This window comes from Amblyomma mixtum, chromosome 8 (assembly GCF_055824585.1).
Source record: "Amblyomma mixtum isolate Tamu chromosome 8, ASM5582458v1, whole genome shotgun sequence".
Lineage (NCBI taxonomy): Eukaryota > Metazoa > Arthropoda > Arachnida > Ixodida > Ixodidae > Amblyomma > Amblyomma mixtum.
The window spans coordinates 65,504,997-65,520,425 of NC_143019.1; positions in this window are offsets into that span (position 1 = coordinate 65,504,997).

The following is a 15,429-nucleotide window of genomic DNA, read 5'->3' on the forward strand; positions in this document are numbered from 1 at the left end:
CGTGGCGTTTCTTAATGGCTGTAACATTTTGCTGTCCTGCTTCGGTAACGTGCGCGCCTGTTTACAGAAGCCCAGTCGCCTCAGTAGAGCAGTATGTGAAGCTGCGCGTTCAATATATATGCATATAGTATATATGAAGGGCTCCTGCAGTGCATACACAGAACAGATCGTTCCTTCGTTTCCTTACTCCAGATACGTGCAGCTCAAGAATCGGGGACATGACAAGCTGGCATTTGCGGTGACAGTGTGGCTCTAATCGGCATTATACGTTCCGTCTTTCCTTGGCAGAATGGCACTGCATGTACAGTACGTTCAGGTAGTGCTGCGCTTGCCAACCTGTTCGTGTTTCACACGTTGGTGCTGGGGGGAGGGGGGTTGAATAGTACATTTTCGTTGTCGTTCGTTACAAGCCGCGGCGGTTGGCCTGGCGGGCTTGTTGGAAGAGATAGCGGTGGCTGCTTCGAGTGTGCGCCCAGGAGACAAGATGTGTCTTCCCGCTTCTCCTCTCCACCTATACCTCCGGCGGCGACATTTGGCGCGTGTAGAGGAACAAAGAAGAGGCGAGAAACTAGCATCTGAGATAGGCGCGAGACGACCCCGGCACGTCCTCCGTAGCCTTATACAACTGGAAGAACACCGCCGAGCACTTCACGTTCCCGCCACGGAAGAAAGAAAAAAAAAAAAGAGCTACGAAGAAGACGCTCTGCACGCCGTTTCGCTCTCCGTGGACTGGCCGGCAAAAATCGCGCCGCGTAGCCGCTAAGCTTATCTCTCCTCCTTCCTTCGCTTGTTGGGACCAGAGAGAGAGAGACAGACGTAGAGAGAAGCAGGCGCCTTCGTGGAATGCGCTTTCCTGTTATCTTTTTTTGTTAATGCTTTTCGGACGCCTATAGCGTGAGCGGCCGCGTGTACGCGCGTGCCTGTGCGGCGATTTCTTGTTGCTGCTTTCGCCGCGGCTGTCATCAGCGGCTAGCAAAACGCGTACGTTCGTGCGTGCGTGTGTCTGGGCGTCGTGCTCCCTCTGTTTTTCTGTTTTTTTTTCTCTCTCTCTCATTCTCCAGACTGTTGCGCGACTAGGCTGGCTGTGTAGTACGCCTTCGCCGGCGGTTAATCATTTGACAGAAGTGCGGTCTCTAAACGGGCTCCAGTTTCCGGAGACCGGCCTGTCTTCGTATCTTTGTGGAAAGGGGGGTATTTGCATACGAAACGTGGCATGATGTTCGTATTCATTAGCCCGTGTTATGATGTTCTTGCCAGGCCGCCGTTACAGATAATGGCATGGGCATAAGAGCGCTGATTGTTTGCGGCCCCCGAGAACGATATAGTGTTGAGCTCTGGATTCATCGACATGGGATTGCTGTCCTTTTTTCATGCGCGCCGAACTACGGCTCGGGAATCGAACCCACGGCCTAGACGTGATCAGCGGGGAGTGCCTTGCAGAGCGCAGGCTGCGCTATCGGAAAATGGTCATACTGAATACCGCGTTTTCCTTTGAGCAGTCCCGAGCTTGTCCCAAGCGCAGCGTTTTTCATCACGCTGCGAAGGACGTCTGATTCGACCGTTTTGTCCACGTCTCTTTCCTTTCACTCTCGTTTCATCACGGCCCTATGACGCAACCTGTGAGTAATCTACCTCGTCGTATATCAGGCGCCCACGCCGTTAAAAGGGAGACTAAGCTTGAAAAGAGTTCATTCGAATCATTCGTTTTTCCGAATCATTCGTTTTTCCGTTTTTCAGGTAACACTGCAAGCAGTGTTACCTGACCGCCAAAAGACGGCGCGGAAGTTGTGTTTTTGCCAGTCCCCGTCGGAGAAAAATAAAGCGAGCAAAGGCAACGTCATCACAGGCGCGACTGAGACGAACTGAGCAGCTATGGCTCGGCGAGAGCTTCTCTGAAAGCGTTGTTGTCCTTCCCGAGGCAGTTGTTGCATGGGCATTGCGCTTCGAATAGCGCCGGGGAGGGAAGCAGATGTTTTCGTCGGGGCGGCTGACAGGTTCCTCGCTGCCCCTTTCGCTCGTTTTGTTTATACGCTTCCTCCTTGCCCTCTTCCCTTTCCGCGTGGGCGCGCGTCCATGACGTCACCCATGACATCACCGACGCGGACCGCGCGAAGAGGGGGATGCCAACGAGGCGCCGGTCATCCCTCTACAGCAGCAGCGCGCGTCGAATTCTTCGCCGCCGCGTGACATTCGTTCTTTCTCTAAGGCGTGACGATGGAAGAGTGGCTCAGTGGTTTCGGCGTTCACCTGCTGAGCTCCAGGTTGTGGGATCGAACCCCGCTCGCGGCGAGAACATATCGATGGAGGCGGGATGCGATAACGACTGTGTGCTGGTCGACTACGATGACTCTTTCTTCCTTCTTTCACCCTTTCGTTCATTCCTTCCCTTACGGCGCGGTTCGGGTGTCCATACTATATTTACTGTTGCTATTGTATTATTGTTTTAAGAGAGGGAAATATATACTGAATAACTGTATGGCCAGCATGGATGTAAATGACTTGTCCGACCGGCGCGGCAGACGAGCACTCCTTGTCGACCTTACCCTCTTGATGATGATGATGATATCAACCTTACCGTCTTGAGACACGCTTGACGTCAGCTTGGACAGTAGTGCACGCGGTGCAGATTGGCTGGAGGTGTGTGGTACTCTAGGTGGAAATGCAAATTGTTTCTGAGGAAAGCAGAAGGCCCCAGTAATTGTCTCACTTCTAGGCGTACACCTCAACCGCGCCGTAAGGTAAGGGGGGGGGGGGGGGAAAGAGGTGCCGTAGTGGAGGGCTCCGGAATAATTTCGACCACCTGGGGATCTTTAACGTGCACTGACATCGCGCAGCACACGGGCGCCTCTTGCGTTTCGCCTCCATCGAAACGCGTTCATACTGATCCTCGTCCTTGACGGGGCATGAGTCAGAGCATGTGTTACTCGCGCAGATTTGTGGCATCAGTGATTTATGCCGCTTACCCTCCTGCCCCCCCCCCCCCCCCCCCCCCCCCTCCGGGCTTTAAGCATCTAGTGCACCTCTGGATAGACTCCTGATTGGTTTATTTGCAGTGTAAGTGGAGCGTTCAGCGGGCTTTTTTCGGCCTGTTTCTCCCTTGACCGTGTCTTCCAAGCTGTGTTTCCGAAGCAGCAGCAAAAATGAAAAGCGGTTAATTTACGGTTGTTCTGTTCATGATAGTCTACCGAGCGGCATTCAATAACTTCAGCAGGTTTTATATCGATCCACTACGGTTAATAAATTATTTCGGAATGCTAACCTTTTGTGAGACCGTCAGCAAAGTGTTTACAGCGCGCATTTTCGTGCAATCGTCATTGGGGGCTGACTTCAGTTATAGGTTCCTGTAATGTAATTTCGCCATGACGGATGTCCCTCTTGGAAGTTCCATTGTCTGGGAAGGTCTGCGCTCTGCCTCAATATGTGTCCATTGTTACGCGTTGTCGGACGGCCCAAGCTTGAGTAGCGCAACTGGTTATCGCTAGCGTACCTTCCTGACATTGCTTTTTTTTTTTTTTTTTAGCACGAAAACGTGCTAGGAGGCGTGGAAAGGAAGACGTTGCGGTTAACTTGCGCACACAGAAATGAACTAAAATAGAAAGAAAACATAAGGGCAAAATAAAAAAAAAAAGAAATACGTATGGTGCTTTGTATGGGGCAGTACATGCTTGCAGACGACTCGAAACATCAGACCCGTGCATCGTGAATAAAAAATCGTCTTACACACTTGAATAACTTTCGTCCTAGACGCCGAACTCGTCTTAGGCAAGTCGGCTTGCGCGCTGAATGCCACGCAGCTGCAACGAGAAGGCAGTTGCCAACTCTGGCTAAGGGAGCGAAGTATAACGCTCCTATTGTCACCGCTCTGTCTAAGCGCGCAGCTGTCGTCGGCCGAGAAGAGATTTGCTTTAACATAAATACTAGCGGTGACCTTGTATCTGCACTACGCAAGGCCTGATGCAAAACTGTTCCAGAGATTCGGTTTAATGTCGACGAGAACTATCCCTCTCAAAGGAAGCGCTCGGAAAGAAAAAAAAAAAACAGAAGTGACAGGTCGAGAAGTGATGGCCCCAGCAACAACACGACGATGATGCCCAGACGCGGGGAAGAAAGTGATTGAAACTTTCAAGAAAGAGGAAAGCGACCCTAATGAAATATCGCCGCGATCGCAGCCCCGCGGCTCGGTTACGCAATCAATCAGAGAGGCTTCCCACAGCATGCTGTGCGCAGTATGAAAATGGCTGCGCATCTGAAACAAGAGCGACGTCGTAGCGTATGACTCACCTGTGTTTCGATCTTTCCTTTTGCACGAGCGAAGGTCGAGCTCTGTGCCGAGCGGGCGAAAGGAAGAACACGGTGGGCCATTGTTTCGCCGGCAATAAATCACACGCGAGGCCGCTTCGACAGCGACGGCGTCCTGTCGGTCGACGGTGGGTTGCAGCAGTGACGACGCGTCGCTGCGCCTGCCTTGTTATACATTCCTGTACGCGCCGTGCGATGAGTGTGTGTGTGGTATGCGCTACGTTCCGCTCGAAAAAGAAATTCGCTGGGGCTTAGCTTGGTTAAGCCCGGTAATTGCGAAAGCAATATCCGTACCTACGCCATGGTACAGCTGGTAGTGTAGCTGGTGGTGGTGCTTGTGGTTAGACTTGTGGTGATGCATCGTTTATCCAATTCAATCCACTGCAATACAATCCACTCCAATGTAATGTAATCTAATGTAATCTAATCCAGTCCAATCTAATCTAATGCAATGTAGGTCAATGGTGGTCACCGCCGCGGCACGGCAAAGGCGTGAAAGTGCAAGTAGTATTGCTTTCGCAATAAAAGAGTAGAATAATTGCTATCACGTTTCCTTTCGCGGGATGTGCCCTGTGCAGTTCAAGTGTTGCAGGGGCGAGGAGTTGTACAGCCTTTATCACGCTTAACGGGAACACGGGAGCATGCCATCAGCGCATTTACGCTATAGGCCCCAGTTAAAACGCGCCGACAGTACGCCAAGCCGTGCGCTCCCAAAGAGTAGACGCAGCGATCGCTCAAACTTCGCTCCGAAGAGTAGGTGAAAAGTACTGGGTCTTTTTTTAGAGCACTGTAGCTGTGCAAAGGATGTTGGCAGGAAACACGACGTCCGATCCATTCTGCAGAGAGGCATTTTCTTTGTGTTATTTTACTAAGCCTCATCACAATATCTGACATAATAGTGTCACGTGATCTGATAAGCGCATGCGCAAAGCAGGTGTGCGTACAGTCTTTGTCAAAAGTAACCAGGCTCCAAGGTTTGATTCTCATTCCTATAACACAGCGCTCACGGCTTCCCTAAAGAACAAAAAGTTATTTGAAGGTTAGAACAGGGGTTCTTCTTACCATACAGATATTTAGAGCTTGAGGGCTGGTATGATAGCTTTAATGTACGACTGAGAAGAAAAACGTGCAGCCTGGTTACTTTTGACAAAGACTGTAGATTCACTTTTACGCCTCTGCCGTGCGTAGCTGACGCGATCAATCCCCCACGACTGCACCCGCTGTGTAACAACCTCTGGGTCTGCCCTGCCGTGGCCCAGTTCTGCCGCTTAATTACTTCCTCGTCCATCGGTAACGCCGCAGTGAGGCGGTGTTAAGCGGCGCAATCTGCGGCAAACCTTGGCGGTCGCGCGATCATTCTTTCTTCCGCGTTGTTTCAAAGCGGCTTATGTTGTGGTTCAGGCCGGCCTTAACACGAGGCCAATCTAAACAGGTGAACGCGAAGGACGACTGGGGACGCTTTCCATTGTCGGGCTCGGTGACAGGTGGGCGGGACGAGTGGTTACCGGTGACTCACACAGCGCCCGCCCGCACGATGACATGTCAACGTTGCGGTGCTCCTCCAACGTCGCAGTTATGGCTGGCTGGCTAACTGCGCAGCGCCCGGGGTTTATGCAGCTACACTTTTTCGCCGTAACTGCGCTGTTCATTACGACGTAGCGAATGTAACGAAACGCATTTGTTAGAAAGCGCTCTGGAAAACGCAAGGCGTTGTCCTCCATTTATTCTTGTATTACGTAATCTAAATATTAAAAACTCGAGTGGAAACTTAGCTCCGCCTCAAGGGTATACGCCACGATAGGGTTAATTAGTCCCTTCAACGACCGGTGGTGCTCTTTCGCGGTCGTTCTATACATTCATTGATCGCGGGGTGTCCTCGTACCCGAGCGACCTCTCGCGACCAATCATTATGTTAACTGCCACGGTTGACAGGTTGTGGTGACGTCACAAGGTCACGTGACGTACGTGGCGACGTCGCCAGATTTTGTGCCGAAGGGTAGCCTTAACGCTGTCGCGCTAATATATTCCTTATTTGTGCGTTTATTACAGGAATTAAGCCATTTGACTGTACGTCTCTTTGCGATGGCGTTTCTCTGTGTTCGCAGTCAGCCAGCTGTGGAGCTGTCGGTGTGTTTATAGGGAAACCTCGTTATAACGATACTCGGTGTGTGACGTATTAACGGATACAACGAATTAAACGATGATGATATGGTGCTCATATCATCATGGCTTTTCATAATGGCGTTCATATTCACATTATGGCTGTTTGTTTATTAGGAACTGTATTCCTTGTTTTATATTTGTTTTCTTTGTCATATTTTTTCGTATTTATTAACACCGTTCCCGATTTCGAAATTTACTGTTTGTACCTTTGTTCTTTTTCATTCTTTTTGTATGCTTACTTTTGTTTTTGCGCTGGTTTTAGAGAAATTGTGTGTATTTTTTACTAATAACTTTTTTGTGCACAATGTGTATGCCTCTGCATCCGCCCCTCCCCTCTATAATGTACGTTTGTACCCTGAGGGTATAATAAATAAATAAACGTCGTCATCTTTGCGAATCCTTTCTGTCACGCGTGTACCCGCTGCCTAGTTCGAAGTAAAATTCGTCCGACAAAGCTATGGCGTGTTTTGGCAAGAAGTTCTCGTCTGTCGTTGTTGATGTTTTCTTTTTCTTCGCGTCCAGCGTTCAGCCCGAGGACATCATCATCATCTTCTTGCCTACTTCACATGTCCATGTCAAGATGGGCGAGATGGTGATACGCGTGCGATCCCACGGACTCAAAAGAAACGGAGAATGTCTGGCCGTGCTTGAATGAGGCCACGCTGTCCCCAACTGCAGCTCGGCGAGGGATTGCGACTGATTTGATTTGTGGATTTGGACGTGCATAGATGCAGCAGTGCGGGCTGCGAGACACTGCGCAGGGATGGATCGATGGTTCGCAACTAATTCCAACCACCTGGTGTTCTTTAACGTGCACCGAAGTCTCCGAGTGGATCGCATTTAACTCTTCGCCATCGCCGAAACGCTGTCGCAGCGATAGAAACTGCAAGCCTGTCGTCTACACCTACCGTGAGGGATTTCTTGCCTTTATCAGCGTTGTATGTATCGCGGCTGTTTACAAAGCAACTAAGAAAGCGGCATTAAACGGGTCCTGCGACAAGGAACACGGCGGCACGACCGGCTATATAGTTGAGGGTTCTTCAGAATCCTGTCTGGCGAGAAGGGAGCATGGCGATTCAAGAAATAAAGCGTACCTACATTCGCCGCGAATGTGCGATAGAAAAAGGTTGGGGCTGAATTAAAACTGTGACGTTGGGTGAGCAGGTGCTGAAGTTGCATTTAATAAATATTTAAGTGTCGCTACGGCGGAGCAATTGTCGTAAGAATAAAATTAAGGCTATCCCCACCTGTGGAGCTTACGCTACCTCAACTCAACTTGCTGCAGAAGCCGCCGCGGTGGCTCAGCGGTTATAGAGCTCGGCCGCTGACCCGGAAGACGCGGGTTCGATCCCGGTCGCGGTGGTCGAATTTCGATGGAGGCAAAATGCTATATGTAGTACGCGATGTCAGTGCACATTAGAGAACCCCAGGTGGTCGAAATATCTGGAGCCCTCTGCTATGGCGTAATACATTGCCCGAGATGCTTTGGGACGTTGAATCTCTAAAACAAGTAAACTTGCTGTGGAGAGCGCCGTACTGATTGAAACTGCCCCGTTTTTCCTCGGCCTGGTTTGAAGTCTAGTTACGTAAGCCAGCGCTTTCTTCGTATTTCGAAAATGTGCAAAAGCAAGGCAGAAAGATAACAGCGAACCGAACAGGCGCGTGCGTATACGGTTACGGGAAATCCTGCTTCAGCAACCACCCACTCATCCCCCGTTGCACGAGATGGATGTCACGCCGTGTCCAATTAACCGTTCCGCCACACGCAACTTGACGTTCTCGCGGCGTCGGCCCACGGAAGCGGGGAAATGCCGCAGTTCTATGCAATATGTACCGCGCTAGATGCAGTGTGTGGAAAAGCCCAGCCTTTTCCCATGGCCTTCGCGATTCATTCACTGACTCGTAAAAGGAAGCTCGTACATCTCTTATCGCCTTGCTGCTTCCCCCTTCTTTCTACGTCACTCATCCGTTTTCTCGCAGCGCTGTGACTGAGGCGTTGCCTCGCGCATTCAATCGCTCCGTGTGTCTGTGTGCTCAGCTTTCCTGCCGGTTTTTGTACGAACAGCAGCGCCGGCGTCTCTGGGCAGCAGGTATCGCTGCGCGGGCGGCGGAAGTCACATTCTAGAGTGCTCATGGCCTCGAGTCTACAAAGCAAGAGATGTCCGGTTTTCCTTGGGCTCATCACTCAGTGAAGCACGTTCTCTCTGCCTCTATTTCTGAACTCTCGAAAAGTCTTGCAGGGAGCCTGCTCTACAATGCTTAGTTCTTGATTGTCCCAAAGGCCAACGATGTTGCGGTCGAAATATCGCGCACAGCCTTACACTAAAAGTTTTGGACAGTCTATAGAGTGTCTATAGACTTCTGTCTATAAAGTCTATAGACTGTCTATAGACAAAAGTCTATAGGCAATACAAATGCCATAGACAGTCTATAGATAATCTATAGACTTATGGCCATACACTTTTAATAGACTTTTGCCTATAGACATCTATAGACTATGAATAGATAACAAGCAATATCCATAGGAAGTCAAGAGAGTCAATAGGAAGTCTATAGACTGTCTATAGACCATTTTTATAAGGGAGGAACGCATGCGCGTACCTCTGCAGTTGGGCATTTCATCGATGACAGTAGGCTGGCGTTGACAATAGTGTCATCGACTCATGACTGTCATCACCGTCGTAACCAGCATAACCATCATCATTGTCGGATGACCTAACTTTGGCCCTGGACTCAATTCACTGCCCTAACGACCTTCAGTCGCCCCTATCCTACGCAAGCTGCAGTGGCGATCGTGTGTCCTTGCCAAGTCGTCCGTTTGGAATAGTACGAAAGGAGGCCTTTTATTCTGCAGCCACGTACCGCTCTTTCTCAACGCGCTCGATGGTCCTTCTCCTGCTTGAACCCAGTAACCAGTGGTCAATTTAGTTCCCGAGTACGCGCAACCTCACTACACTATTTACCTGGTTCATATAGGTTAGTTTACAGTAATCTGGTCGACTTCGTGGCATCCATCCGCGCGTGGCATGACCCCCCCCCCCCGTGTCTTTCACCAGTTGATTCAGTCCGTGCTTGGCTCTTTAACGCCAGCCACCGGTGAGAGGAGGCCATAAAACATCCTCGCAAGGGCACGCTGTACAGTCAGCGTCTCATTACGAGGCTCCCCCCCCCCCCCTTTATCCTCTTAATCGCGCACGACTGCACTTCGGACAAGTCTCGCGCGAGAGCGAAGAACCAGAGCGTTTCGCAAAGCGCGTGCCTGCCAACACAGCGTCGTCGGTTCTGCGCAGTGCGCGAGGCACGTACTGCGTCGGCGATGATAGGCCAGTTGCACGCACAGGGTGAGTCGATTGTTCAACGTTCAGCCGCTAGATTTACTAGTTACGCCAGCCAGATGAGGGGGGGGGGGGGGGGGGGGGGACCTTCGTTCAGCGCTGTGGCCCGTCTGTATGGGACACGTAGGCACTGGCAATATAGACGTTGACTAAGCAGACTAAGCAAACTAACCAAAGGTCCGCAGACTTGTATTTACGTGAGTGTGCGGCGCTCGGGCGTCTGCTGCAAGCTCGGCAGCGTTGCGTCAACGCGTCTAGCCGAGAGCGCTGCAAAAGTGGCGCGTGCGCGCTCAGATATAAATGGCGACAGCAGCTCTGCCGGGGAGGCCACATAGGTGAAAGAACGCTCGCGGTCGACTTGCCTGTGGTCCGCGTGCGCGTCCAGTCAGCTGTGTAAATTTTCTTCGAGCAAGATTTCTACGCGGACCATGCAGTCCCGTCGCGAGAGATTTCGAGCCGAAAAACAGACTCCGCGCGTCACAGCAAGAGAGGAGAGTTTTGCGCGCCGGCATGCTGCTACCCGCGTTCAAGAGCTGAAATGCATTTCGTTACACGGACGTGCTTGCTCATTACATTGTTGTCATTAATTAATCGATATTGGGGCAGTAAGTAGTCAAATGAGTGGAGAGGTGTCCTGCAATTTACATTGGATGCAGTGTACGTTCAGAATGTGCCATCTGGTCTATCGCTAAGTTTTCATCTTTCCGAGCTAATTTCACGGCTTTCTGAATTATCGGGAAACTGCGAGTTTTTACACACATTTAACACTTGCACGAGTTGGTGCAGAGGTCCGTTTGACGTTGACGTCAAACATGTTACACTTGGTTGCACCTACGCGCAGGTGGAATAAATGGAAGCTTTTATCTACGGCTGTGGCTAGGGTCGCAACAGTATATCGTCCGTTTGGAACGATCCTGGGTAAGTGCGAGTATTCCCTTTGCACAAGAACCTACAGGCCAAATGGATGCTTTGTACGTTACCAGTGGTGAAAAAGAAAAAAAAAACACTGGATTTAATAAGATTCGACGCTTCACATATAAAGCCAGGCAACATTACATAATGTTCAGCAACCCGCCGCGGTGGCTCAGTGGTAAGGCGCTCGTCTACCGAGCCGGAGTACCCGGGTTCGAACCCGACCGCGGCGGCCGCGTTTCGATGGAGGCGCACTGCAAAAGGCACCCATGTGTTGTGCGATGTCAGTGCACGTTAAAGATCCCCAGGTGGTCGAAATTATTCCGGAGACCTCCACTACGGCACCTCTTTCTTTCTTGTTTCACTCCCACCTCCCTCCCTTCCCTTTACGGCGCGGTTCAGGTGTCCGCCGATATATGTGAGACAGATACTGCGCCATTTCCGTTCCTCGAAAACCAATTTACCAATTTAACGTTCAGCAATGCGCGAGTTTCTGTATTCCAGCTATCCGCATGGCGAGATTACGCGGAAAGTATCCGAGTTGTTCTCATCGCAGGCGACGGTAACAGGGTCGCGCACTCATTGAGGAGGGAAGGGAGAATGTCGAACCTCCTGCTACGCTTGAGTGATTACTGGTCTGCCGATTAGGTTGCATTCTTCGTACCGCCCCAACCCTTACAAAAAAAAGTATTAGACAGTCTATAGAGTGTCTATAGACTTCTGTCTACAAAGTCTATACACTGTCTATAGACAAATCTTTGAGAACGGTCTATAGGCAATACAAAGGCCATAGACAGTCTGTAAACAATCTATAGATTCATGGCCATATACTTTTAGTAGACTACTGTCAATAGACAGTCTATAGACTATGCATAGACAAAAAGCAATATCTATAGGAAGTCAATAGAGTCAATAAGAAGTCTATAGACTGTCTATAGACCATTTTTATAAGGGAAGGCTGCAGCCCACACACGAAAGTGCTGCTCAGTCGAGCTTTACGACAAAGGGCAGGCCTTAATAAAAGCGTAGCAGACGATAATGGTGAGTAGCGATTAGGCTTCGCCCGAAGGCTCCCGCCATTCTTGCGTCAGCAACTATCGCCTCTTTATCAAATGCGGAAAAAAAAAAGATGAGTGCTGAGCCAGAGTTCCGAGAGATCTGTCTGCCTGTAAGTCGTTCACCCTGCAGAAGCCTTTGTGTGCACTGTCTACAAAAACACGGGAAGAAACGCTTGAAGCAGCAACATGCAGTACAGTCGTGAGCAATACGAGAGGGAACAAACTCTGGGCGCAAAATTTTGAGTTGTCTGTCTTTTTTCCCACTAAATTTGACTGACTTTCGGATTCTATACGCCAGGGGGAAAACTATAGTTGGAAAACGAAAAAAGAAACTGCGGTTGTCACACATAATTGTGTAGAAAATAGTCTATAGACGGTCTATAGACTTCTTATTGAGGCTATTAACTTCCTATAGATATTGCTTTTTGTCTGCTGATAGTCCATAGACCGTCTACAGACAAAAGTCTACTAAAAGTGTATGGCCATAAATCTAGATTTTCTATAGACTGTCTATGGAATTTGTGTTGCCTATTATAGACTGTTCTCTAGGATTTGTCTATGGAGGAGTCTATAGACTTTATAGACAGAAGTCTATAGACTGTCTAAAACTTTTTTGTAAGGGAATGCTCAAACTTCGTTCCCTCACATATTGCCCTCGAGTGTACCGCTGCCTCTTGCTTACTTGGACTGCATCGAGACCCGCAATGGGGAAAAAAAGCTGGAGGTTCGTTCCCGTAATCTGACGCGAGGTTCAGGGTTGTGTGTAAGGCGCGCGATGTTGGAGAGAGAATAAGGCAGGAGAATGTGTTCGGTGGGGGGTTCAGTTGATCAGCGGGTAGCAATTAAATGGGTCACGTCACCGGTGAGAGTGGGTCACGTGACTTTAGTCTCTGATGCCGTCATCTCATGGCGACGACCGCTACCAGATATTGTACAGACCGCCATCTGCGCCGCTGGTGGCGTGATAACGACGTCATTTCGTGAGAACGAAAACATCACCAATCAAAAATTTGGAAAAGACAACACAACCAATCAATGATTGGGGAAAGAAGGTAACTCATCGCGACAAACACTGTACACATATGTACACTTTCTACCATCACGATTTTGGAGAGTTATGCTTTCCTGCTGCGAGCATCGCGAACACTCCCACTTTCCAAACGTCCGGTTGACCCAAGTTCAAGGAAAGTCACTTCAGCCCATCTGTTCCGCATCGTCGCTCCTCATGCCTGCAAGCTAGCGTGGCAATATCCTGTTGACCGCGCTTCAGCTGTCAAAGCACGCCCGCTGCAGACATGGGACAAAAGCCATGCACTGTGACGCGGATACCGCCTCGCCGCAAGCACGGGGCACACAGGATGCGACCTAATGAATCCGTCCCTGAAGTGAGTTTGACCTTTCCCGTAATCCTCGCTATTCGCGCCCCCCTTATCCCGCTGGGTTGAGTATGACTCCCCCCTTCTCTGCGGTTGTGCGGAGGGCCCAGAGAAAGAACGTAATCGGCATTTCACTAACCGCGAACCGGATGCGGCAAACAATGTACAGCACCGCGAACTTCACTCCTCCTAACAAACCTTTAACAACAGACGCACAAAGATAAAAAGCTAAATCAAGGCATACTGTCAGTGGCTCAGTTTGGAGGGCCTGCGCCGGTCGTCTTTCTCCTTTTCCGGCACGATATCACAACAAAGGTATCATTGTTCCGCTCGAAAGTGTAGAGGTTTCGCCCACTTATTTCAACCAAGCGAAAACAAAGAGAGCGCGTATTGTTTTGTTCCGCCCTCTCCCACCAGTTCTCCATTTGTGAGAGCGGTGCGCACCTGAGGGCCGATCCATCACCGAGCTGGGGAACGCACGCTAGGTTAGAGGCCGCTACGCGGAAACGAGTGTGCGGACTAAAAGAAAAAAAAAATTAAATCAGTTACCGCGCGGACCGCGACGACGACGCATACTGGAGCCCTGACACATCTGACAGTTTGTTATTCTCACGTGCGCTGCTCAGATGCCGAGCAGAGGCGGAGGCAGATTGCGGCGGAATTTCAAAGGGCGAAGCCAGGGACGCAGCAGTCGTTGCCAGTGTGTGCGTTTAACTTGTTGCGTTAGCCAATAAGAAATGGGTAGTGTAAATACTTTATGGCTTGACCGAAACGTCCAATCTCTATCTAAATGAAGATGGTTTGGTTTGGTTTATGGGTTTAACGTCCCAAAGCGACTGAGGCTATGGAGACGCCGTAGTGAAGGGCTCCGGAAATTTCGACCACCTGGGGTTCTTTAACGTGCACTGACATCGCACAGTACACGGGCCTCTAGAATTTCTCCTCCAAAGAAATTCCAGCCGCCGCGGCCGGGATCGAACCCGCGTCTTTCGGGTCAGCAGCCGAGCACCATAGCCACTGAGCCACCGCGGCGGCTATCTAAATGAAGAGTTTCTCAATCCTATATATATATATATATATATATATATATATATATATATATATATATATATATATAGTGATGTACACGCTTCGTTAAAGGAAACATATTTATTCGACTCGACACCTTCCGATCGAAACTTCCAGTCAAATAATTATATTTCCTTTAACGAAGCGTATACTTCGCTATGTATACTCCGGTAAGCATGTCAAGTACTTCATGCTCTCACAACCTATATTTATATATATAATTAGGTTGTGTGTGTGTGTGCGTGCGTGCGTGCGTGCGTGCGCGCGAGGAAAGCAGACTCACTGAAACCGAGAGCAAGAGGGAATATTTCTACATTGTTTACTTGTAGTATTGACCAATGCTAATTTAATGCTGCAAATAACATTATCGCTGAAAGATAACTGTTTAGAAAGCAGAAGAAAAATTAGCACCGTCGTAACCATCACATGTGTTAAGGGGGACCTTCATTCGAACTAGTTTGAAACAAAAAAAATATTTTGTCCCCTTTCATTTTTCAGTTATCGGTATCTGACTGTCACACTCCTCTTTGTACGCGACATTCATGTAGCCGTTGTTGGACTAACAATCATTGGACCCGTGGGGGCTGTCTTAACGTACTTTTCTCTCGAGGAGACTTTTCCCATCTCTTCGAGATAATCTCAGAGCGGCGGCGACTCATTCTGAGCGCGCGTGCTGAAGCCGGCGCCTTTAAAAGGGCGCCAAGGAGGGGAAGAAATGCAAACCGCGAAGAAAATAATAAAGAGGGCACGGCGCAAACAGAAACGCCCACAGAAGTCCGCGACACGCACACTCGGCTGCTGCTACGTTCAAGGATCCGTGGCCGTGCAATGGGGACGACACACCCACGCCACTAAGGCCAGCGCGGCGGCGTAGTCAGCGCTGCATGACGACAACGTTTATAAACATATCCCCTCCTTGTCGCCGCGCGCTAAGCAGCATTCATCACCGGCGCGCCTCTTCTTTCTCTCTTCGCCCTCACTCTCTTTCTTACTACCTGTCTTTGGAACTTTGTTTTGTAGTAGATCATTTATGGAAAGAAGTTAGCATAAAAAACGGACAAGGGACAGAAAGAAAGGACATAAGACATTCACGAGCGCTACTACCAGCTGTTTATTCATGCGGTCGCACAAGGCACATATAAAGGAAAAACGGCAAGAATGCGCGTAGAAGAGGACAGAACAGACACAGCAGTCAAGGCATACTGAAAAAAAAACGAG